The sequence below is a fragment of the Bufo bufo genome, chromosome 7, assembly GCF_905171765.1.
Source record: "Bufo bufo chromosome 7, aBufBuf1.1, whole genome shotgun sequence".
NCBI classification, from domain to species: domain Eukaryota; kingdom Metazoa; phylum Chordata; class Amphibia; order Anura; family Bufonidae; genus Bufo; species Bufo bufo.
In genome coordinates, this window is record NC_053395.1 from 156,211,838 (window position 1) to 156,236,899 (window position 25,062).

The 25,062-nt window shown below is 42.7% G+C and overlaps 1 protein-coding gene across 7 annotated transcripts in view; it reads left to right on the forward strand.

Annotated features, from left to right (window-relative positions):
• The first annotated feature begins 19,702 nt into the window (after positions 1 to 19,702).
• The window catches only part of MAP2 (microtubule associated protein 2), a 258,280-nt gene continuing 252,920 nt past the window's right edge, over positions 19,703 to 25,062 (forward strand). For all 7 annotated transcript variants that reach the window (XM_040441562.1, XM_040441559.1, XM_040441560.1 and 4 more), the window contains exon 1: positions 19,703 to 19,822. The gene's annotated coding sequence lies outside the window, so the exon portion shown is untranslated. The remainder of the gene's footprint in view (positions 19,823 to 25,062) is intronic.

The following is a 25,062-nucleotide window of genomic DNA, read 5'->3' on the forward strand; positions in this document are numbered from 1 at the left end:
AAATGTGTCGGACACGGTACCCCGACTTCCTCTGCTGCAGGGGCCAACTCCCGAAACTTGCGCCACAGAAATCGAGATAAAGAGTCGGCTATAACATTACATTTACCTTCAATATACTTTGCCTTTAACCAAATATTGAATGATAAGCAACATAAAACCAGATGTCTTAACAGTCTAACTGTCCTTTCGCATTTTGATGACATTAACTTGATTGCAAAAACAACCCCTTTATTATCAGAAAAAAGAAGGATTCTTTTATTCTTGAAAAAACAACCCCAAACAACCATAGAAACTAATACCGGAAACAACTCTAACAAAACAATATTAACCGTAATCCCATTTTCAACTGTGTCTCAGCCTGAAAGAACGTTAAAAATGAAAATAATAAAGATTTTATTAGGATCAATTGAAAAAGGGGGGTTTAGAGAATTGATATAAAATCAGGCATACAGGAGATCAGAGATGTCTTAGATTATTTCTATTTGGCGTATGCTCGGCCGCATACGGCCATCACAGCCGATGTATGCACGCGACAGAGCGGCATCTCTATTCACATCTGATAATCTATACTAATGTATCGCTCCTGATGACACATGGCCTATCCTAGTCATGTAGAAACGCGTTGAGCGATCTGATGTGTTACATATCGCTCACTAGGTAGGGCAGCGTCTTAGGGTGCACTCAGACCCATATCAGCTGTTCAGACTCGGCAGACGTTCCCCTCTATGGCTCATCACAAGTAGCATAGGGATACACGCACATAGGATTAGGTCTGCACATGCGAGTCCCTGCTATCCGTGTAGCGGTACTTTAGCCTGGTTGCTATTGACTACACCCAGATCAGTGTTACAATATACTGAGTGTTAGCAAGCAACAGGCCAGTATTCAGGCTATCCGAGTGGTGGATGGTCAATTACCAATCCCTCTCCACATCTCTGATCTCCTCTATGCCTGATTTTATATCAATTCTATAAACCCCCCTTTTTCAATTGATCCTAATAAAATCTTTATTATTTTCATTTCTGACGTTCTTTCAGGCTGAGACGCAAAATATATATACAGAACGTGTACCACCATTATTACCTTTACTGTGATTTGATAGTTTAACCATTATTGTTGGGAATGGCAGGTTTTTTGTCGAGTGATTTCAGGTCTGAGAGTTGGTTGGGGGACCCTAAGGAGGTCTTCTCAGAGGAGGAATTGTCAGTACATACAGCTTATGTGAGCATTACAGCGTCCTTTAAAAATCTTACCTGTGTATACAAGGACTATATACGGTGCTGGTGGGAGGTTCAAACTTTTGACACATATATTAAGAACAACATAATCCCCAGGGGATTGAGAAACCCTATTCTCCCTACAGCCCGTGTATGTACTAGTGATTTCCTTGCCAAGTGGGAGCAGGAATCTATTGAGGGCTCCCTCCGCCTCATGAGGCTGCTACTTGAGGAGGAGAAACGTATTCTAATCAAAAGTGAAAGTGACTTAAAAGAGAGTATTGTACAGACTAATAAATTCAGTGAACATACTGATTTTGCTAAAAAAAGAAACTCTGTTACAGCAAAATATTGAACTATTCACTTGCTATATCAAGGAAAAGAAACATCTCCTGTATAACAGGGACATTAAAGATTTTAAGGAAGGCAAGATCTTTGACTTCGGTCCCAGACGCCAAACCGCCTCGGAGGTTGACACAGAATTGTCGTCCTCGGAGGGCAACACAGATATTAAACAAGGACCGAATTCTTCCAGAGGGCGAGGGGCATCAAACAGAGGCTCCTTTAGACCACAGGGAAGATCAGGCAGAGGTTCTAGAGGGGGTTTTTTAGACAACACGCCCCCAATGTCAGAATACCTTCTGCGCCACAAAAAGACATCAGAAGTTCCCAAATAGAGGACCTCCAAGTGGTTAATCTGTCACAACGCACCTTGTTTACTTCTGAAATGGAGGTCCTGAAAAAGGGCCTTTCATTTGCCCCTCTGCAAAAATTTAATTTATTCAACTGGGTCAAGGATCTCCATCTCTATGCACGCAAGCTGAAATGGAGAAAGTTTTTCCTAACTCATGACAAACGTGTCTGTCAGGAGTTAGGGATTAGAGTAGAGGAGCTTCAGGATGTTCGGTTATTGGCTGATCTATGTGAGGAGGGGGATAGAAATATTGGTGATGCTCCGTTCACGGACCTGAGAAACCCCTCGAAATTGTTCCCCCCCATGAATGATAACACGCCAATTGATACATTTATTTCAGTTGTCACCCAGGATCTTCACAAATTGAAGGAACAGCATTTTGGCGTTGTTAATCTCAGCCCTAATTAAAGAAAATCGCTGGGAGATCTGGAAGGGGATCCGAATATAGTCATTAAACCCTCAGACAAAGGGGGTAACATTGTCATCATGGATCAGGAACAATACTGTGACATGTGTCTCAGAATATTGGAAGACACCACTACATATAGGCGTCTCCCTTCTGATCCGACCCCCATTTTTAAGGAACAACTGTCCGCACTCCTTAATGAGGCCCTGAAGGATAAGCTCATTAATAAAACCGAATTTGATTTCTTACTACCTACGTTTCCGGTGCGTGACGTATTCTATAGTTTACCCAAACTTGATAAACAGAGCACACCGATGAAAGGTAGACCCATTGTGTCCAGTATTGGCAGTCTTACGGCAAACATCAGAACATACATTGATGTGATACTGAGGCCCTTTGTGGCAAGCTTGCCATCCTACGCCAGGGACACAATGGATGTTTTACAGCGACTTGAGGGCATCCAGTGTGATGATGAGACTTGGCTTGCCAGTCTAGACGTGGAAGCTTTATATAGCTCTATTCCCCATGACACTGGCTGTCTAGCTGTGAGGGCTTTTCTTCAACAGAGGGGCGAACATCATAATCGGCACAATGCTTTTGTGATGGAATTATTGGACTTTGTTCTGAGTCACAATGTGTTCCTCTTTGACCGTCAAGTTTTCCACCAGCTCAGGGGAGTTGCGATGGGCAGTCTGTGTGTCCCAACTTACGCAAATCTCTACCTGGGCTGGTAGGAAAGAGAGGTTGTCTTCAATGAAGGTATGGATCAGTACACGTCATCGATATTAATCTGGATCAGATATATCGATGACGTGTTTCTCCTGTGGAAAGGGACCAAAGATCGCTTTATCCAATTTGTAGCTGAGCTTAATATCAATCAGCTAGGTCTGTTCTTCACGTCAGATATCAATGAACGAGAAATTACGTTCTTGGATCTGACCATTTCTGTGGGGACAGATAAAAAGATCATCACAAATCTGTTCCGCAAACAGACCTCCACTAATAGCCTGTTGCGGTGGGATAGTGGCCATCCACTAGCCCTCAGGAGCGGCATTCCTAAAGGCCAGTACCTGAGGGCTAGGTGGAATTGCACGGAAATGAGGGACTTCAGGGTGGCCGTAAATGATCTGAGGACCCGGTTCACGAATAGAGGTTATCCTCAACATATGCTGAAGAGGGCGTACCATCACTCTATGAGCATTGGTCATGAACAATTACTGGTCCCTAAGCAAAAGATACAGGGTCAGAGCGGCATCTCTATTCACATCTGATAATCTATACTAATGTATCGCTCCTGATGACACATGGCATATCCTAGTCATGTAGAAACGCGTTGAGCGATCTGATGTGTTACATATCGCTCACTAGGCAGGACAGCGTCTTAGGGTGCACTCAGACCCATATCAGCTGTTCAGACTGCACATGCGAGTCCCTGCTATCCGTGTAGCGGTACTTTAGCCTGGTTGCTATTGACTACACCCAGATCAGTGTTACAATATACTGAATGTTAGCAAGCAACAGGCCAGTATTCAGGCTATCAGAGTGGTGGATGGTCAATTACCAATCCCTCTCCACATCTCTGATCTCCTGTATGCCTGATTTTATATCAATTCTCTAAACCCCCCTTTTTCAATTGATCCTAATAAAATCTTTATTATTTTCATTTTTGATGTTCTTTCAGGCTGAGACGCAAAATATATATACAGAAGGTGTACGACCATTATTACCTTTACTGTGATTTGATAGAATCCCATTTTTAACCCAATATGATGGCCATTTCTCTGCACACCACTTATTATCCCAGAAGGCACCAAACCCACAACTACTCGCTGCGTCAGTATACAACCTAAGTGCGTCAGAGTCCTGAAAATCCTCCTGCCAGCAACTTCTCCCATTAAATTTAGGCAAGAACTCCAACCACATTGCCAAATCGTCTTTAAGACGCCTGGTTAGCCTTATATGCGCTCTGGGCGACTTCAAACCCCTTGTTGCAAAATACAACCTTTTAGAGAATACTCTCCCCATCGGTATAACTCTACATGCAAAATTTTGTGATCCCAAAAGTTATTGCAACTCCTTCAAAGTATATTTGGCTTTAGATAATAATGACACTAAACTAAACCTCAGCGATTCTAATTTGGACTCAGACAAACGAAACTCCATCCTGGCACTATCTATAACTATACCTAAAAACTTTAAAGATAAACAAGGAGAAATGTTTTTTGCAACTGCAATAGGAATACCGAAGACATGGACATAAAACATACCAACAAATCTAAACACAACTTAGAACCCGCAGAACCTACAAACAAAAAGTCATCTAAATAGTGCAACACTCCGCCACCTGGAACTGATACCTGAACTACCCAATGAAGAAAAGGCGAAAAGGACTCAAAGTAGGAACACGACTTAGCAAAATTCATAGGTAAACACTTGTCAAAATAAAACTTATTATCAAAACAAAAACCTAAAGAATTGAAACCGGCCGGAACCACAGGCAGCAGCCTAAATGCAGCTTTAATATCCGTCTTTGCTAATAAGGCATCCTGACCAAACCTTCTCAGTAAATCCACCGCCTGATCAAAAGAGGCATATACCACTGACGCCTCCTCCTTGCTAATTTCATCTTTAAGAGAATTATCAATAGGGAAAGATAAATGGTGAATTAACCTATATTCCCCTGGCTCTTTTTTAGGCACAATACCCAGCTGGGATACACAAAACTTCCTGAATGGCGGACTGTCAAACGGACCTGCAATTCTATCATTAACTAATTCCTTATTAATCTTATCCCGAACTATATTGGGGAACATGGAAACAGATTTTAGATTTTTAACTAACACCCTTCCCCTTTAAACAAAAAATCCCTCAGAAAAACCTTCAAAAATTAATCTAGCTTTCACCTGGTCTGATTTGCGGTCCCCAATGCACGGGCAACGTCCATGCGGTGGCCGGGAAGGATTAAGACCCATTCAACTTGAATGGGTCCGTGATCCATCCACTCCGCAGAAAAATAGACCAAGTTCTATTTTTTTGCGGTGCAGAGGCAGAGGCACGGGCACAGACAGAAACACCACGGAAGCACTCTGTAGTGCTTCCATGGGGTTACGATCCTTGCTTCTGTTCCGCATCTCTGTGATTGCGGACCCATTCAAGTGTATGGATCCCCATAAGTGACGCGGAGGGCACACGGGCCGGTGCCCATGTATTGCGGACCCGTTGTATTTGGGCCGCAATACGGCCACGGGCACACAACGTTTATGTGCAAGAGGCCTAAAACTGTGTTGGGTGTCGTTCGACAGCCTCCTGCTAGTAGATAGAAAAGATCTGGCTGTACTGGTACCTAAATACTCAAGAAGATGCAAAATTGAAATCTGTGTCTTTATTGTAGATTTGTAATGCATTTCACGGTGTTGCAGGTTTTAATTTTGCATCTTTTTGAATATTTGGGTACCATCGCAGCCAAATCTTTTCTATCAACTACAATTAAACTTCATCGCTGAAAGGCCTTCCAGAGGTTGCCCAGGACTGCAGCGGACCTGTGACACCTTTACTATGAAAAAATGCAAAGAGATTTGTGCCTGTCATCACAAGCAAACAAGGTGAGCATCCAATTCACCACCTTTTACATCAGTTAAAAAGTAGCGCTCGATTGGACGCTCTTTTCTTATTTCTGTGTAATTTAGCGTGATCTGTGACCACCAGGAACAATAGAGGCAGCGGCCATGCACGACACTTATTGGTGAAAAAACACCTCTGTCTTCTTTCCCGGACCTCCAGCAGTTGAGTGATTGGGCAGATGACTAAAACACACTCCAAAAATATGCTGTTAAAATATAGACGAGCCACAATGTTATATGAGTCAGATCGCATAGGCCTACCTCCCAACTTTTCAGACAGTCAAAGAGGGACACTTAGGGTTTATTATTGGAAAGATCCACTTCAATAGTGTTCTGTTCTGAAATAGCACAAAAATAATCTGAATATAGAAATTTCCAAAATCCCAACTGCATTAACTAATGAAATAATATACAAGACAGGCTCAGGTATAGGCCTCATGCACACGACCGTTGTTGTGTTCCGTGTCCGTTGTTCTGTTTTCCGTGATTTTCTGCGGACCCATTGACTTTCAATGGGTCCGTAGAAAACTCGGAAAATGCACCGTTTGTCATCCCCATCCGTGATCCGTGTTTCCAGTCCGTCCAAAAAATATGACCTGTCCTATTTTTTTTGCGGAAAACGGTTCGCGGACCCATTAAAGTCAATGGGTCCGCAAAAAACGCGGTTGCACATTGGAAGCCTTCCGTTTTTTTTTTTGCGGATCTGTTGCCTGGCAACCTGTCTCCAAGTCCATTTGGCAATATTTTTTTTTTAAAAAGACAGGAAGTTTAAACTACCAGATTGGCGAGCCTTGTGTGGTGATTTGGCACACATATATTTTTTGCCTGTCATAATTTGGCTAGTTTACTGTACCAAATAAAAATGCCAAAATGGAATGTGGACAAACTTATCACTCTGGTCCATGAAAGGCCCGAGCTGTGGGACACACAATCCCCTGTGTATCTGGACCGTGTGCGGAAGGAAGTTTCGTGGGAGAAAGTGGCCCGTCGCTTAAAGCCGAGCGAATGGGATAAACCGGATCACCGAGGTCGTGCAGAATTAGGTACGTGCAAGCAATGTCGTTTTGTGGTTTGGTTGTTGTGTTGTCCCTTATGATATAGAAAAGTACTTCAGTGACTTCAGAATCATGTTACTTTTGTGGCCAGGCTTAATTGTGTAGTGCAGGGATGCTCAACCTGCGGCCCTCCAGCTGTTTTGTTAAACAACAACTCCCACCATGCCCTGCTGTAGCTGTAGGCCTGCTGGGAGTTGTCAGTTTGCAACAGCTGGAGGGACGCACGTTGAGCATCCCTGCTCTAGTGGTATGTACATGTAGGGGCCTAGCTATAGGGGAAGCAGGTGAAGCAGCTGCTTTTGGACCATGACCCTGAAGTGGCCCATCCTGGAGGAGGAGGAGGAGTAAAATACTTTGTCAGGGCCCCCTCAACAGTTTTAGCACATTTATATATACAGTAACAGTATAGACAGTGTGTAAAACTGTAGAAACTGCGGCCTGGTATAAGAGAGTGCTCTTTACTAGCCACAGGACTGGGGGCGGCTTGAAAGGAAGGTGTAGCAAACAAATTACTGTGGTCGGGGGGGGGGCCTCCTTTGCAAATTTGTGATTGGGCTCAGTCATTTCTCTGTACGCCACTGTGTCCATGCATGTTTTGTTCAATTTCCATGAACTTTTTACCACACCACACCATGTTTTAATGTCTGTTCAGACCTTACCTACTGGCCACAGTCGTAATGTATACCCAGGATGTGTTTTTTCGGAATTTTGGACACATGTGCCCTGTTGGAATTGATAATTAAACATCTGTCTACTTCCAATATCAGAAAGTAGACTTTTTTTTAAGTCAGTCTACAAATAATTTCCTCCTTCCAGTAATTGACAAACATTATATAAGACCCACAACTGCCCGACTGTACGATGTCCTGTCCAGTATCCCCTTTTTGCATTATTGTTAATTTTTTTGGAACACTTTTGAATTTTGGATTGGATTGAGTTTTTTTGCAAGCAAATATTGTTTAACATTTTTTGGTTGTTTTCACAGTCAAAAACACCAAGACGAGGTGGAATAGCTGCAGGGACCAGTTCCGGAGGGAGCTTAATGGAAAGAGCCGCAGTGGGGATGGTGCATCCAAAAAGCGGCCATATATCTATACTGAACAACTCAGTTTTCCTACGCCCTGTGATGGAGTTGAGGCCGTAAGTCTTCTTTATTTAGCAATCAATGTATTGAACTGTATATATGTCATTGTACACAATGCGAATATATATCGCAGACCTTTCTTCCAAGTTTGGTCTGCTATATATGATGTTGCTGGAGTATTTCAGACTTGTTAGGGGTGCTTTTAGACAGGATGCCCTGATCCACCAATGTGTCAAAAAATTATGTCTAAATTCTCACTTCACCTTTGTTGTTACTCCTTTTTTGAGGCTAGGCCCAAAATGATGCTGAGACATTGTTGGTAGTTAATTTCAAAAGGTGTTTAAAAGGTGTTTACTCATCTCATCAAATGGGGGCATATTGATAGGATATGCACCCATTGTCTTTCAGGTCCACGTCTCTCCGCTGGGACTTGCACCTATATTGCAACCGTAGCCATGAAAGAGAAGGAGGCCACATTGCTCATGCGCAACATCCCTCTATTCATTTCTATGGGGACGCCAAAAATAGCTGTGTGCATGTTCCGTTAATAACGTCTGACCCATATAAATGAATGGGAGCATGTGCGCCACCCTCCCATTCACTTCTATGGTAGAGGCGGGGAGTAGTGCATGGTGGTGGACGGACCCTGGAAAATATGTGGTCCTCCTGCAACAGCACTCCGTGCTCTGTTCGCCATAAATAGTTGGACGTTCGAGCGTTGGGACACACACTAATCAGACAATGTGCCCATATCAGAGCAATATGGCGACATTGTGTGATAAGTTGGAAATACACCTTTCATATTTCTATAGTTCAATTGGAGATGCACCAGTGTTTTTTTTGTTTTGTTTTTAACATTGTCTGAGTTTTTTATTCATTCCAGTACTGTTTAACACTTTAAAATATGGTGTATGTTTTTTGCACACCAAAGTTTTTTTTTTATAAAAAAAAACAGTTTTCAAGGTATTCTCCAAAAAAGGCAATCTCATTTGCCCATTTTTAATTAAACCAGGGTTGCTCTCCCAGCATTGTTCCAGTTTTTTGAACAATACAAGTCCCACCAGGCCCTTGTGTAGGCTGATTCAATTACACCAGGCATATCCATACTGCGGCACTCAGGCTGCGGTTAAACTACAACTCCCAGCATGTCTGGAGAGCTTACAGCTATTAGGACATGCTGGGAATTACATTTTAATAACATATGGAGGCACATTGGTTGAGCAGGCCAGATATAGAAGGACAGAATATCAGCACTTGGTTAGCTCCTGACCTTCAAGTTTCTGATCAGGCTACCAACCAACACCCCAACAAATTTTTCCCATAACTTATGCTATTGGCAGCACACAGTACAAAGCAACAGTTCATCAATGGTTAGTTTATGCTTTTTTGTTTTTGACCCCTTTTTGGATATATGTTGCCTCGCCTTATATATAGTAGGCATATATATTGTTTTAAAATTTATTAGGATTTTGTATGTTGGTTATGTGATATTATAATACATTAAGATATATTGAAATTTTTCTTCTAACTACAGTACTGTGGACAATTTAGAAGACACGGACGATTCGGATTTGGGGGGTGAAGAAACCCCAGCCATTTTCTCTCCGGAATCAAGCCCACAAGCAACACCAGCAGTGGAGCCCACAGAACTGCCCATGGCATGTGCCCAAAGAAAGCCATCATCAATGTGTTGCCTCCATTGCACTTGTTTTAAAAATGTATTCGATCCCATACCAGGGAGACATACATTTTGATACAAACCGGATTCCAAAAAAGTTGGGACACTATACAAATCGTGAATAAAAACTGAATGCAATGATGTGGAGGTGCCAACTTCTAATATTTTATTCAGAATAGAACATAAATCACGGAACAAAAGTTTAAACTGAGAAAATGTACCATTTTGAGGGAAAAATATGTTGAATCAGAATTTCATGGTGTCAACAAATCCCCAAAAAGTTGGGACAAGGCCATTTTCACCACTGTGTGGCATCTCCCCTTCTTCTTACAACACTCAACAGACGTCTGGGGACCGAGGAGACCAGTTTCTCAAGTTTAGAAATAGGAATGCTCTCCCATTCTTGTCTAATACAGGCCTCTAACTGTTCAATCGTCTTGGGCCTTATTTGTTGCACCTTCCTCTTTATGATGCGCCAAATGTTCTCTATAGGTGAAAGATCTGGACTGCAGACTGGCCATTTCAGTACCCGGATCCTTCTCCTACGCAGCCATGATGTTGTGATTGATGCAGAATGTGGTCTGGCATTATCTTGTTGAAAAATGCAGGGTCTTCCCTGAAAGAGATGACGTCTGGATGGGAGCATATGTTGTTCTAGAACCTGAATATATTTTTCTGCATTGATGGTGCCTTTCCAGACATGCAAGCTGCCCATGCCACACGCACTCATGCAACCCCATACCATCAGAGATGCAGGCTTCTGAACTGAGCGTTGATAACAACTTGGGTTGTCCTTGTCCTCTTTGGTCCGGATGACATGGCGTCCCAGATTTCCAAAAAGAACTTTGAATCGTGACTCGTCTGACCATAGAACAGTCTTCCATTTTTCCACACTCCATTTTAAATGATCCCTGGCCCAGTGAAAACGCCTGAGCTTGTGGATCTTGCTTAGAAATGGCTTCTTCTTTGCACTGTAGAGTTTCAGCTGGCAACGGCGGATGGCACGGTGGATTGTGTTCACTGACAATGGTTTCTGGAAGTATTCCTGAGCCCATTCTGTGATTTCCTTTACAGTAGCATTCCTGTTTGTGGTGCAGTGTCGTTTAAGGGCCCGGAGATCACGGGCATCCAGTATGGTTTTACGACCTTGACCCTTACGCACAGAGATTGTTCCAGATTCTCTGAATCTTCGGATGATGTTATGCACAGTTGATGATGATAGATGCAGTCTTTGCAATTTTTCGCTGGGTAACACCTTTCTGATATTGCTCCACTATCTTTCTGCGCAACATTGTGGGAATTGGTGATCCTCTACCCATCTTGGCTTCTGAGAGACACTGCCACTCTGAGAAGCTCTTTTTATACCCAATCATGTTGCCAATTGACCTAATTAGTGTTAATTGGTCTTCCAGCTCTTCGTTATGCTCAAATTTACTTTTTCCAGCCTCTTATTGCTATTGTCCCAACTTTTTTGGGAAAATTGGAATCAACGTATTTTTCCTTTAAAACGATACATTTACTCGGATTAAACGTTTGATCTGTCATCTACGTTCTATTACAAATAAAATATTGACATTTACCATCTCCACATCAATGCATTCAGTTTTTATTCACAATTTGTTTAGTGTCCCAACTTTTTGGGAATCCGGTTTGTATAAACAAGTTGCTCCAAAAAGTAATGATGGCTTCCACTCAGCAGCCTACCAGCTTCCACCAGGCTACACATACACCCCATGGTCCACCTTTGCCCGGACCAACTTTCCATGGGTCCCAAGACCGCAACCCTCCCCTTGCCCAGTCCATGAATGTGGGCATGTATTCTGCTAGGGCACCAGATCCGGCACAGGTACGCCCAGGATCTTCCTACGCCCCTGGTTCCTTCACTAGAGACTTATTTGATATGTGAATGTTTTATTTTTTTTTTTATTTTTGTCTGAACCATTTATTTGCATTTTGAATATTCCTCAAAATTAAGGTTATTTATGAATGGATGATTTCTTGGGTTACAGTAAATTTTTGGAGAAAAATGTCAAGTGGCTTATGTTCTTTATTCTACAACACATTAGAACACTTCTACCATTTTTGTCAAAACAGATACACACACAATACTTCAAGTACGCACACTTTATTAGGCTACATAATTGGTTCATAATTAATATTTAAATGAGGTATTAGAAGGTTTTTGGAAGCATATTTAAAAATCAAACATTATGTTTTAAAAAGTAGTCCAACATAAGAATCTTTATTAATAAGAATATGGATTTTTAAATGTGGGATCCAAAAACCTCAGCCCGCAAGCCCACGTCAAGGGTCCTCATTCTCTTGCGAGTCCCTACACTCAGCTATGACAAAAATTACACAAGCTATCTAGAAAACAATAAAGAAAACTATCGAGCACAGAAGAAATTAAACACTGCCACGAATCGCGTCCCTCTGCCATGGCAAGGACCCCTCTGGGCTTAAAAAGTAGTCTGCATAGAGTTCCCGAACTGCAATGCCTGCAGTCCCAGGTCGTCTATGCAGGGTCCTTTCCAAACCCAAACCTGTTGACGGAGGAAAATCTTCCATGTCAACAGAAGAGTAAGCCTCGTGAATCCTGGTGAAGTTGTGTAGAACAACACAAGCTTGAATCACCAGGGTAGCATTCTCCGGATCCATCTGTATGGATGACAAAAACACCCTCCACTTGCTAGAGAGTATCCCGAAAGCGCACTCAACATACCGACGGGCACGAGTCAACCGGTAGTTGAATATACGCCTCCTGACATCCAAACCACGCTTTGGAAAGGGCCGCATAACATGGTTAGTCAATGCAAAGCCTTCATCCGCCACGATGACAAATGGAGCCGGCGGACCATCAGATCCGGGCAGTCTTCTGGACTCGGGCAGGGCAAGCTGGTTGGCACGAAGCCGCTCACCCATTCTAGAAGCAGTAAAGATGCGTGCATCTGCTGTGCTTCCATAGGCCCCGATATCAACCATTATAAACCGGTAGTTACTGTCAGCAACAGCCATAAGCACTACCGAAAAATATTGCTTATAATTGAAGAATCGGGACCCTGAGTGAGGAGGCTTCTTCACACGGATGTGCTTGCCATCCATTGCCCCAAGGCAGTTGGGGAACTGCGCTGATCGATTGAAGCCCTCAGCGATCCGAATCCAATCGTCCGCCTTGGGCTGTGGCATCACCGTCTCTCGGAGTTGTTGCCAGATGACATGGCAAGTGTGACGCACGATCCGAGAAATGGTTGAGGTTCCCAAAAGAAACTCAAAATGCAGGGATGCAAATGAGTTGCAAGTTGCAAGGAATCTGTTGAAAAATAGAGAGAAAAAAAAAATCACTAACCAGCTTAAATAAGTGCTTAAATAATACATTCATTTTGGCAAATGTTTGAAATGAGACATATGGCTACAAATCACCAAAACACTTTCCGAAATTGCGGTGTGGCCACTACTCACACCAGCTATGCTACAGCAACTGTGTTTCCGACATTTACATGCAGAATGTATAGGCGAATGAAAGGATGATGTGAACACTCTGCATGATGATAACATTAGGCAAACAAACTCAAATAGTTTACCTGTTTAAAATATGCGTCTACCTTTAACCAGGCCATGTTATGTTTTACTGATTTAACATCAAAAATATATTATACAATTGAATAAACATATTTGGGCCCAAGAAATATAATTTAGGTCAAAAATAAACAAATGTCTAACACCAGCCTTTTCAAGAAGAAATGAACAGAAGACATAAGCCATGCACATTACTGTTTGAACTAGGAATAAAAGATATAGCTTACCTCAACGTGACAATGAGCCTTTCCTCTGGAGAAATGCTGCGCCTCATATTGGTGCCCATGAAGGTAAGGACAGTACGTAGAGACGACAGCAGGCGATCAAATGTAGACACTGTCATCCGACAGAACGCCCCAAACTTCTCAGGATGCTGCCGTAGATCTTTGCAGAGTGTATGAAAGTGTCCTTTCCGGTAGCGTTGGGAAACAATTGGATGAACCCAAAATCGCCGCCTTCTAATCGGTTCCTCGTCCAACAAAAGGGAGCGCTGTCCCCATCGACGAGAAACTAGCCAGTGCAGTACAACTTCTTCCTCAGAGTCATCCGCCATGGTGAAACCAAGACGCCACAAGGAAAAAGCAAAGAACAGCAAAGCAACCAAACGCACCTCTGTACCCTGTAAAGACTACAGAAAATGGCCACCTAACCAAACTCAGGTGAACAGCATTTATACCTGTATCCTGGGTGTGGATATCATTTTTTTTATTTTTTTATTTGTCTGTTTTGGAACATTCCTTGTTTTTTGCGGTCCGCCAAAAAAACGGAAGACACACGGAAACACAACGGAACAAAAAACGGAAATGGATAACGGAACCCCGTTTTGTGGACCGTGAAAAAATACTGTCGTGTGCATGAGGCCATACAAAGAGGAACCAGACAAACACTTTCTGGGTCAAAATTGTGAATGTAATAATGCAAATCTATACCTCAGATCAAAAAGAGAGACATTTAAGGAGCAAAAAGGGACTTAGGTCATAAAGAGGGATGCTTAAAGGGTCTGCAAAGGTGCAAAATACTTATAAACGCTCACATACATGCCTGTCATATGAAGGGGTGGGTGGTATTTATACAGACTGCACACAGATAGGTATTCTATATGATACGTGTAGTGCACCATGCTGGCTAACAGCTTATTGGTCACACATATACTATTATATAAATTGGGGGGCTGCACAGGACCTCCTAAGTATGCCCACATGAAGTCCTGACACCCCATATCCTATGATCTGTTATAGTTAACACTCTTTGTTCTCTCAGGTAAGCTTTACATTACACACATATGCAGCAGTATTGCGTTTTTTCAACAGAGCTGTTTGCAGCAGAGCTGAGTTTGTCATCCAGCAGAGCTCATTGTGATATCACAGATGCGTTCTTTGTCATTTTGAATATGACTGCAAGTATCCAGAGAGCGTTTTCACATTATTTTGATTGATAAAATACAATTATTATTTTATTTATATAGCGCTGACATACAGTACAGACCAAAAGTTTGGACACACCTTCTGATTCAAAGAGTTTTCTTTATTTTCATGACTATGAAGGCATCAAAACTATGAATTAACACATGTGGAATTATATACATAACAAACAAGTGTGAAACAACTGAAAATATGTCATATTCTAGGTTCTTCAAAGTAGCCACCTTTTTCTTTGATTACTGCTTTGCACACTCTTGGCATTCTCTTGATGACCTTCAAGAGGTAGTCCCCTGAAATGGTCTTCCAACAGTCTTGAAGGAGTTCCCAGAGATGCTTAGCACTTGTTGGCCCTTTTGCCTTCACTCTGCGGTCCAGCTCACCCCAAACCATCTCGATTGGGCTCAGGTCCGGTGACTGTGGAGGCCAGGTCATCTGGCACAGCACCCCATCACTCTCCTTCATGGTCAAATAGCCCTTACTTTCAAAGTTTTCCCAATTTTTCGGCTGACTGACTGACCTTCATTTCTTAAAGTAATGATGGCCACTCGTTTTTCTTTACCTAGCTGCTTTTTTCTTGCCATAATCCAAATTCTAACAGTCTATTCAGTAGGACTATCAGCTGTGTATCCACCTGACTTCTCCTCAACGCAACTGATGGTCCCAACCCCATTTATGAGGCAAGAAATCCCACTTATTAAACCTGACAGGGCACACCTGTGAAGTGAAAACCATTTCAGGGGACTACCTCTTGAAGCTCATCAAGAGAATGCCAAGAGTGTGCAAAGCAGTAATCAAAGCAAAAGGTGGCTACTTTGAAGAAAATAAAGAAAACTCTTTGAATGAGAAGGTGTGTCCAAACTTTTGGTCTGTACTGTATTCTGCAGCGTTTTACAGCAAATTGAGCTCACAATCTAAATTTCCGATTAGTATGTCTTTGGCGTATGGGAGGAAACCCAGGCAAACACGGGGAGTACATACAAAATCCATGCAGATGTTGCCCTTGGTCAGATTCGAACCAAGGAGTTAAAATAAAAATATTATTTTATATATTATTGCATAATATTATTATTATTATTATTGAATAAAAATATTATAAGTGTCTTCTCTCTGTTTAGATATAACATGTCAATTCTACATGAATTCCTGTTCGTTTGAATCTGTCTAACATCTCAGCTACATCATGTTGATGGGAATAATAACTCTTCATGAATAAATAATATCACTTGTCATAATTTTAATCATGTTGTATGCATATTATTACATCTTACAAAGGTGTTCTTCATTCCCTGGTTAATGTACAGCCTAGCTAATATGGAATCTGTTATAAAGTCTCCCGATCTGTCCCTAAGAGGAACGTGTCATCATCCTGGGATCTGGATGTGAGGTTATTGAAAGGGACAACTGCATTTCTGCTGAACAGAGAGCGATGTCATGAAATGCCAGCGTTATTCGCATGGACAGAAATACCGCTCATAGGAACATTTCTGCTCACGTGTTGCTATGGTGACCTAGCGTGGTTTATACACCGTCGTCACCTAATTACAGACATGTATGGAATCGGAAGGTGATGGTTTAATTCATCTGCTCATCCACTGCCAGGAATCAGCCAATAGACCGTTCTCCTTTTCTAATAGGTAACAGCTTATGACGCACATTGTGCTACAATAATATTTGTTAGGTCTGACAGCCTGCAATGAGACTTGATAACTAAATAATAAATATAGCTTAACATGACATCCCTAAAAATATAGCAATTCCTTAAAAACACACTGACCTGGACAGAAAAGCTTCTTCCTAACTTGCCTTTCATATCAATATGGCCCCACTGACCTGACGTATGCTAAAAAGTATCCTTTCAGCATACGCTTCGGAAGGTATACATTGGCATACATTTTTTGTACTGTATGGAATAGTGTCGTCGATTACACTGTTCAATACAGAGAAGCAGCGAGCCCCTGAGATGCTGGTGCAGAGGATGGGAGTGATAGTGGCCCTGAGGCCATTGCTCCCAGGGGATTGGTGCAGTGAAATGGAGGTATAAGGAATCAGGGCAGAAATAGAAGAATAAATGTCTCTTTTTACTTAGTGCAACGTAGGATTTCTAGTACGTACAGCAGTGGTTTGTACACAATGCAATGATCTTGAGGTATGGTGGCTGGAAAAGTGGCAACTAAAGGCACCTCTGGTATGCTAACAGCTGGAAGCTGGCACTTGTGTTTCTAGGTGTCCACTGTGTAAGTTCAGGCGTTTTTTTTTAAGTTAGCCTGGCCTCATTGTGGTCAAGTGATGGGTGTCTGAGTTGTAGTCCCTCACCTGCAGCAAATTCTAGATAGCTATGGTTGCTGGTCACTCTGCTGACTGTAATGCAGTAACCCTTTTTTAGTCTCTCTAGAGTAGTGGTCTCACAGATGAGTTGTTTCTCTGGTCCCAAAAGCCATTGGCGCAGGAGCAATTGAACTGGCTTCCTCACTCTTCACAGTCCTAGCTAAGACTCCCCTCACCTGGCAGGAAGTAGGATCAGCCTACTCCTACCAAGAGGGGAGGAATCAGATGATTAGCACCATCCTGATGCCAACCATACCTCACCTGCTGGTGTACAGTGCCACATTAAATAACATTACAAACCAAAAATTGGCGAATACCCCCCTGGGACTGGGGTACTGCACAGACATCTGTTTAAGAAACTTTTATATCACGCAATATGTGTTTTTAACATTGACACCATATGTGCGATATACACTATATGGACAAATGTATGGGGATGCACCTCTTAATCATTGACTTCAGGTGTTTGATTCAGTCTCATTGCCACAGGTGTATAAATTCCAACCCCCCAGCCATGCAGTCTGCCTTTGCAAACATTTATGAAAGAATGTTTTTTTTCTAACAAGCTCAATGAATTCCAGTGTGATACTGTAACATGATGCCACCATTGCAATAAGCCACCTCATGAAATGTCTTCCCTGCTAGATATTCCACCATAAACTGTGGAAAGCGAAAACACTTCCAAGAACCACATCCAAGAAATGGCAAGCCACATAAAGTCATAGAGCGGGACTGCTGAGTGCTGATGGGCATAGTGCATGAAAGTCACTGACGATCTGCTGACTAATTGGAGAGTCCCAAACCTCCTCTGGCATTAACAGCAGTACAGAAACTGTGCCACGAGAGCTGCCTGGCATGGGTTTCCAAGGCCAAGCAGCGGCATCAAAGCCTTACATCACTGAGCAAAATACCAAGTGCCAGATGGTGTAAAGTACATAGCCACTGGACCCTGGGGCAGTGAAAATGTGTTCTGTGGAGGGATAAATCAAACTTCTCAGAATGGAGAATGATCAGGCATGTTGAATTTCAATGCCCGATCCTTTTGTTTTCCTGACAGCTGCTTTCTTCTCTCTCCCTATTGAAAACACATCCATGCTCAGCCGAGCCAAGCATGTATGTGTGTGGGGGAGATGGGGGAGATAACTGAACAAGTCTAAGCAAGTTTCAGGATATGAGAGGTGCATGGAGAAGTCTTGGAGATAATGCTTTGAGGAGCAGACAAGAAAGTTGCAGAGAAGGGCTTGCACAAGCCCTAAAATTATATGTGGAGAATTAGGGCAGAGATGTATAGAGAGGACAGTTATTTTGTCCGTATTTTGAAATGCATTTGACTGGCCAATCAGTAGACAGTGAAGGGACTGACATATAAGAGGAGCATCAAAGGATTAATTGATCAGTAGAGTTGGAGATAGATTGGAGGGGTACAAGAGTGTTATAGTGGAAGCCACAGAGAATGATGGTATAGATGGGAGATGATGGGAGCTTGCGGTGGAAGAAAGATCAGGTTTGGTAAATGCCTAGAGGTGGAGTGGCCTGACCTAGTAAAGGTTTGGATGTGTCGTCTGAAGGACATTGCTGCATGAAAGGTTGTCCCACAGCAGCAGATGTGTGAGACCAGGGAAAGTGCGGAGCCATCCTCTGTGACTGACACCTCTGGTAAACCGGGTGAAAGAGATGGGGGGGGAAGAGATAATGGATGTCATGTCCAGGTTCACTTTTAGGAAGTGGCAGGAGAAGGAGGATGAGACAGGTGATGGACACCCGTCAACTTTGGATAGTAGAAAGGTAACCTTGGAAGTGTGTCATCATCGTAAAAGTAACTGAAAGCCATTTGATTTTACGAGCTATCCTAGGCCAAAGGTATGGCTAAAGAAGAGAAAGGGTCCTGGTAGCAAGCCCTGAGGAACATCAACAGAGAGCGGGCAAGAGGAGGAGGTGGTGGGCAAGTGGGGAAGTATGAGGAGATTCATTACAAGGCTGATTTTGGGTTCTGATTTAAATATTGCTGACTAAAGCCTCATTCACACGTCAGTGTTTTGGTCAGTGATTTCCATCAGTGATTGTGAGGCAAAACCAGGATTGGAGCCTCCACAGACATAAGGTGTAAGGGAAAGATCTGCACCTGTTCTGTGTTTCCAGCCGCACCTGGTTTAGGCTCACAATCACTGCTGGAAATCACTGACCGAACACTGACGTGTGAATGAGGCATAACTCAGGTGCTGTCATGAAACTCCTCTTATTCACACTGCTGTCCCAGACGAGGGTCGCGTGCACTGTCCTAGTGTATTCAATGAGATGCTGCTTCACACCGCCCTCCCCACCTCCTCCTCCTTGTGAGACCATATAGGGAGAAGCCTTTCAATCACAAGCAGGGGGCAGGGAAGGGTGGCATGAAGCAGCGTCTCATGGAATAGCCCAGAGACTCTTGTAGAGTACAGATTTTCCCGGCTAACACGGTGCTGTACGCTTTTGTCTTTGTTTCCTTAGAGTTGACTGACACAGCCTGCATTCTGCTGCAGCTTCACCCGCCCTCCTGCCTGTGACTGCTAGGCTTTTCCCTGTCAGCTCTTTCCCCTTATTCGGTGACATGGGCGGAGTTTATGTTCTGATCTGAGGCAGGCTGGTGGCAGGGGCGTGGTTATGCTAATAGTGGGCGGTGACCACTCTGTCCCAAGCCTCTCCAAAGCTGCAGCTGATCAAAGCCATCAGAGCATCACAAGTGCTGCAGCCGGAGAAAAGCGACCAGGTGAGTACTGTCTATGGCTACTGATGTATGTATGTACCACCTGTATGATGGTCTCCAGAATGATGCCACCTATGTACTATCTATATGCATACATCTTCTCTCTGCAGACATTGGTACCATGCACGGTAATGTTTTATTCATTAGCCTGCATTATTAATGTGAGAAAGGATCTATTATACCGTACACAATACCGCTCCTCAAACCTTCACTCTCACCCCACATGTTCCCCTATCTACCTGCTTACTGACTTTCTCACTTTCTGGCACTCCATTGGATTTTTGCCATACAACTTGCCCTTTTATACTGTAGGGTCTCTAGGATAGAATCGCTGGGCACTGGCTGCCTGCATTGCAGTGTCCACCATCCCTTGGCTATTAGAAATAGGAATCACTGAAAACTGTCAGCATGTGTGCGAATGATGTGTGACATTGTGGCGCTGCACATACTTTTCTGTCTCTGGCATCCCTGCAATGCATCTACACATCCACCCCAGCCCGGGGCGCATTATGCCTGCAGTGCACCATTGCTGCACACTGACAGACTTGAGAAATAGTCACATTGTGCAGAGGAAGGCAATGGGGGCTCTCGGGAGCCACTTCAGGTGTTTATGAAATGCCTTGACTGGCATAGTGCAAAATGGCACCTGTGGCAAGGGGCATGGCAGAAATCATAGTGAAGAGAAGATCTGTGTAGGGGGCAAGGTGTCCCTGGCCTCATCTATCTTTGATCCGCAGACGTCTACTATTTCATGTCCATTTCATTTACAGCGCCAGCCATGGATCCTGTTATAAAACGTCCGCACTGTGTCGAGGTGCCGGAGATGAATCGTTCCCCAGAGACCTTTTTTTTTTTTTTTTAGATTTATTGCCATTAGTACATAAAGCCAGAGGTTATTTCTAAAACAGATCTCTTTTTATTAGGCCTGTGAATATAAAAGCTAGCCATCCATGGAGCTTCCTCAGCCAGAATCAAACGTAGCCCAGATGTCCTGGGAACATAAGCCCCGCTGGTGCCAGCTTTTACTACCCATCCCTACATGAACCAATGTGTGCCAGCTTGGTACATTACATTATTATCTATACTATAATAGGGAATGAGATTCATTATTAGCTAATGGGACGACTGCTAGTATAAAGCTCGGCAAAAGACATCTGGGATCTAATGGAGATGTTGGAAAAGGCTAAGGAATATTCCAGATAAGGCCGGTCGGAGAAATACAAGCAGCAGACAAAGGAAGGCAAGCATCATTTCATGCTTGGACAAAGGCGCATGCTCCGAAAAAAGAGAAGCCTCCTAATCCCTTAGTTAGTCCCTCATAGAGCCCAGCCCTGCCTTTATGATGGCACCTGCTGGTGAGGGGGTGTCCGCCCGACCAGCCTGTTTAACATGTGCAGGGTGTACGACGCGGTGACAGGTCACGTCAGACATGGCTTAGCGAAATGCTCTGCTTTGTCATCTATCATCCATATCTATCTATCTATCTATCTATTATCTATCTATCTATCATCTATCATCTATCTATCTATCTCCTATCTATCATCTATCTATCTATCTATCTATCTATCTATCTATCTATCTATCTCCTATCTATCATCTATCTATCTATCTATATCTATCATCTATCTATCTATCTATTATCTATCTATCTATCTATCTATCATCTATCATCTATCTATCTATCTCCTATCTATCATCTATCTATCTATCTATCTATCTATCTATCTATCTCCTATCTATCATCTATCTATCTATCTATCTATCTATATCTATCATCTATCTATCTATCTATTATCTATCTATCTATCTATCTATCTATCTATCTATCTATCTATCTATATCTATCATCTATCTATCTATCTATTATCTATCTATCTATCTATCTATCTATCTATCTATCTATCTATCTATCTATCTATTATCTATCTATCTATTATCTATCTATCATCCATATCTATCTATCTATCATCTATCTATCTATCTATTATCTATCTATCTATCTATCTATCTATCTATCTATCTATCTATCTATCTATCTATATCTATCTATCTATCTATTATCTATCTATCTATTATCTATCTATATCTATCATCTATCTATCTATCTATCTATCTATCTATCTATCTATCTATCTATCTATCTATCATCTATCTATCTATCATCCATATCTATCTATCTATCTATCTATCTATCTATCTATCTATCTATCTATCTATCTATCTATCTATCTATCTATCTATCTATCTCTATCATCTATCTATCTATCTATCTATCTATCTATCTATCTATCTATCTATCTATCTATCTATCTATCTATCTATATCTATCATCTATCTATCTATCTATCTATCATCTATCTATCTATCTATCTATCTATCTATCTATCTATCTATCTATCTATCTATCTATCCATCCATTACATCTATCTATCTATCTATCTATCTATCTATCTATCTATCTATCTATCTATCTATCATCTATCTATCTATCTATTATATATCTACCCAATTATTACAGTGATCAGATTGCACAATGGATCTTGTCAAAATCATAGTGCGTGAACCCGTCCTTATTGCTGTGCTAATTCCACATCTGGCCCTGGAAGAAATACTTGTAATAAAGTGATATTTCATTCATCAGACATATTTCCAGTCATTCTAATCATTGGTTAAGTCATGTATTCTTTGTTTCTTCACACCCATAGACTGACATTAATCCTCTAGGTTAGAATGCACTTAGGTCCATTAACTGGAAAAAATAGGATTATAAAAGGTGATTGTTTGATACTTTGATGTATTATTCCAGTGCTTATTGTCTAACACTATATAATGTGTAACTCTTCCCTTGCTGGAAAGGCCATTCTGTAGTATTCCCATCCGCCATGTAGCAGTTTTAGGACTAGAAACCCTCGCAGTCATGCTATAATTCTATATTATTCCGATCACGAAGGCCTTGTGTGTAAACTCTTTTGTTCCTAGAGGAATGCAATATTGGCAAGGCTTTATGTCAGGACTGGAAGGGGTTACGGCGTATTGTAGATCTGTAATACTGTTCCATAGCTCTACGGGGTTAACGGCGCATATTAGATCTGATCAAAGTGTCATCTGTCCTTTTCTGCCTATGATACAGATTTATTATACAGAACGTGTGATAAATCTCAGTCCCCGAGGGTTAGGATGTGTGAGAACTGGTCTGTGCGTCTGGCCTGGAGTTCTGCTTTGTCATGTTCTAGCTGCAGAAAAGGGGCCGCTAGGACCAGTGTGAAGAGGAAGGATGCCCACGGTACCAGTCCTGTCATACTAACTATTATAGCATTTACAATCGGCTAGAGAACGGCCATATTAGGAATGCACAATGCTGCACCAAACAGGAGCCTCTATGTAGTTAATGCCTTATATATGAAGATACCTGAAACCGATGAAATGGCCCATATCTCCATCACCGATGGCTACAGATACTCTGCCTAAAGGGCTCATTCAGACGGCTGTAGAGTTTTGGGGGCGACAAATTGCGGATCCGTAAAACACGGATACCAGCCGTGTGCGTTCCACATTTTGCGGACCGCTCATGGCCGCACTATGAAAGAAATGACTATTCTTTTCCGCAATTGCTCTATCTTTCTTGCTGGGCCGCGGAACAGAACTACGGATGCAGACAGCACGCATCTGTGCTGTCCGCATCTTTTGCGGTCCCATTGAAATGAATGGTTCTGCACCCGTTCCGCAAAATTGCAGAACGGATGCGGACCCATTCATACAGTCGTCTGAATGAGCCCTAACAATGATACCCTCCATGCTACTCATCCCTAGCAACCTGTCTGCCTCATATTATATTGGGGTTAATGGGGCTGTCTCACTTCAACCAATGGCATTTATCATGTAGAGAAAGTTACTACAAGGCACTTACTAATGTATTGTGATTGTCCATATTGCTTCCTTTGCTGACTCCATTCATTGTTGCACCACATTATACACTTCTCGTTTCCATGGTTACGACCACCCTGTAACCCATGCGCATTCCTGCAGTGCCGTCCACCAGAGAGGCCGGCACTTTTTTCCTATAGTGTGCCGGCACGTCCACCACTACTGGATTGCAGGGTGGTCATAACCATGGAAACGAGCAGTGTGTAATGTGATGGGAAAATTAACCAAACCAACCAAGGAAGCAATATGGAGAATTACAATACATTAGTAAGTGCCTTGTATTAACGTTGTCTACATGATAAATGTCATTTGCTGAAGTGAGACATCCTCTTTAAGCTCAAGGGTAGATTGGTAGTAAAAAAATAGGTGCAGGCAGCAGCCTTTTTTTTTTACTTTTTGGGGTCATTTGTTGAATGCTAATGCACCCATTAGCTAAAAAGGGGTTGTCTCATCTGAGAAATTGGTGTCATATCCCTAGGATATGCCACCAATGTCAAATAGGTGCCGGTCCCACCTCTGGGACTCACACCTATATCCAGAAGGAAATATCGCTTGCTCGGCTATTTTCAGAACACCCATAGAAATTAAAGCAGATCACACTGTGCAAGCGCCTCCACCGCTTAATTCACTTCTATGGGACTGCTGAAGATAGTAAAGCCAGCGATCAGCTATTTTAGGCAGTCCCATAGAAATGAATGGAGGGTGGCAGCACATGCACGACTTCTCTCTGCTGACTTTTGGGGGCCCATTCTGGAGATAGGTGCAGCTCCCACAGGTGGACCCGCACCTCCCTGACATTGGTGTCATATCCTAGCTCAGATGAGACAACCCCTTTAATGTTATTAAGGAATCTCTTGTGTTAAAGGGAATTAAGTGTTGATGACCTATCCTGAGGATATCTGATCAGTGGGGGTCTAATAGGGCTAAACTGTTGGAAGGGGCCACAACTCATGGGCGATCTCTGCGGCCTGTGACAACACATCCATCGGTCACATGGCCTCTGTGCAGCTCAGTTCCATTCAAGCTGCAATACCAAGCACAGCCATTATACACTATACGGCAGGCATGCTCAACCTGCGGCCCTCCAGCTGTTGCAAAACTACAACTCCCAGCATGCCCGAACAGCCTACAGCTATCAGCCTACAGCAGGGCATTGTGGGAGTTGTAGTTTTACAACAGCTGGAGGGCCGCAGGTTGAGCATGCCTGCTATACGGTGCTGTGCCTGGTATAGCATGAAGAGTGCTCCAGCGTGCGGCCCCCTCAAACAGCTGTTTGGCACCAGGAGTTGAATTCCCACTGATCAGATATTGATGACTCA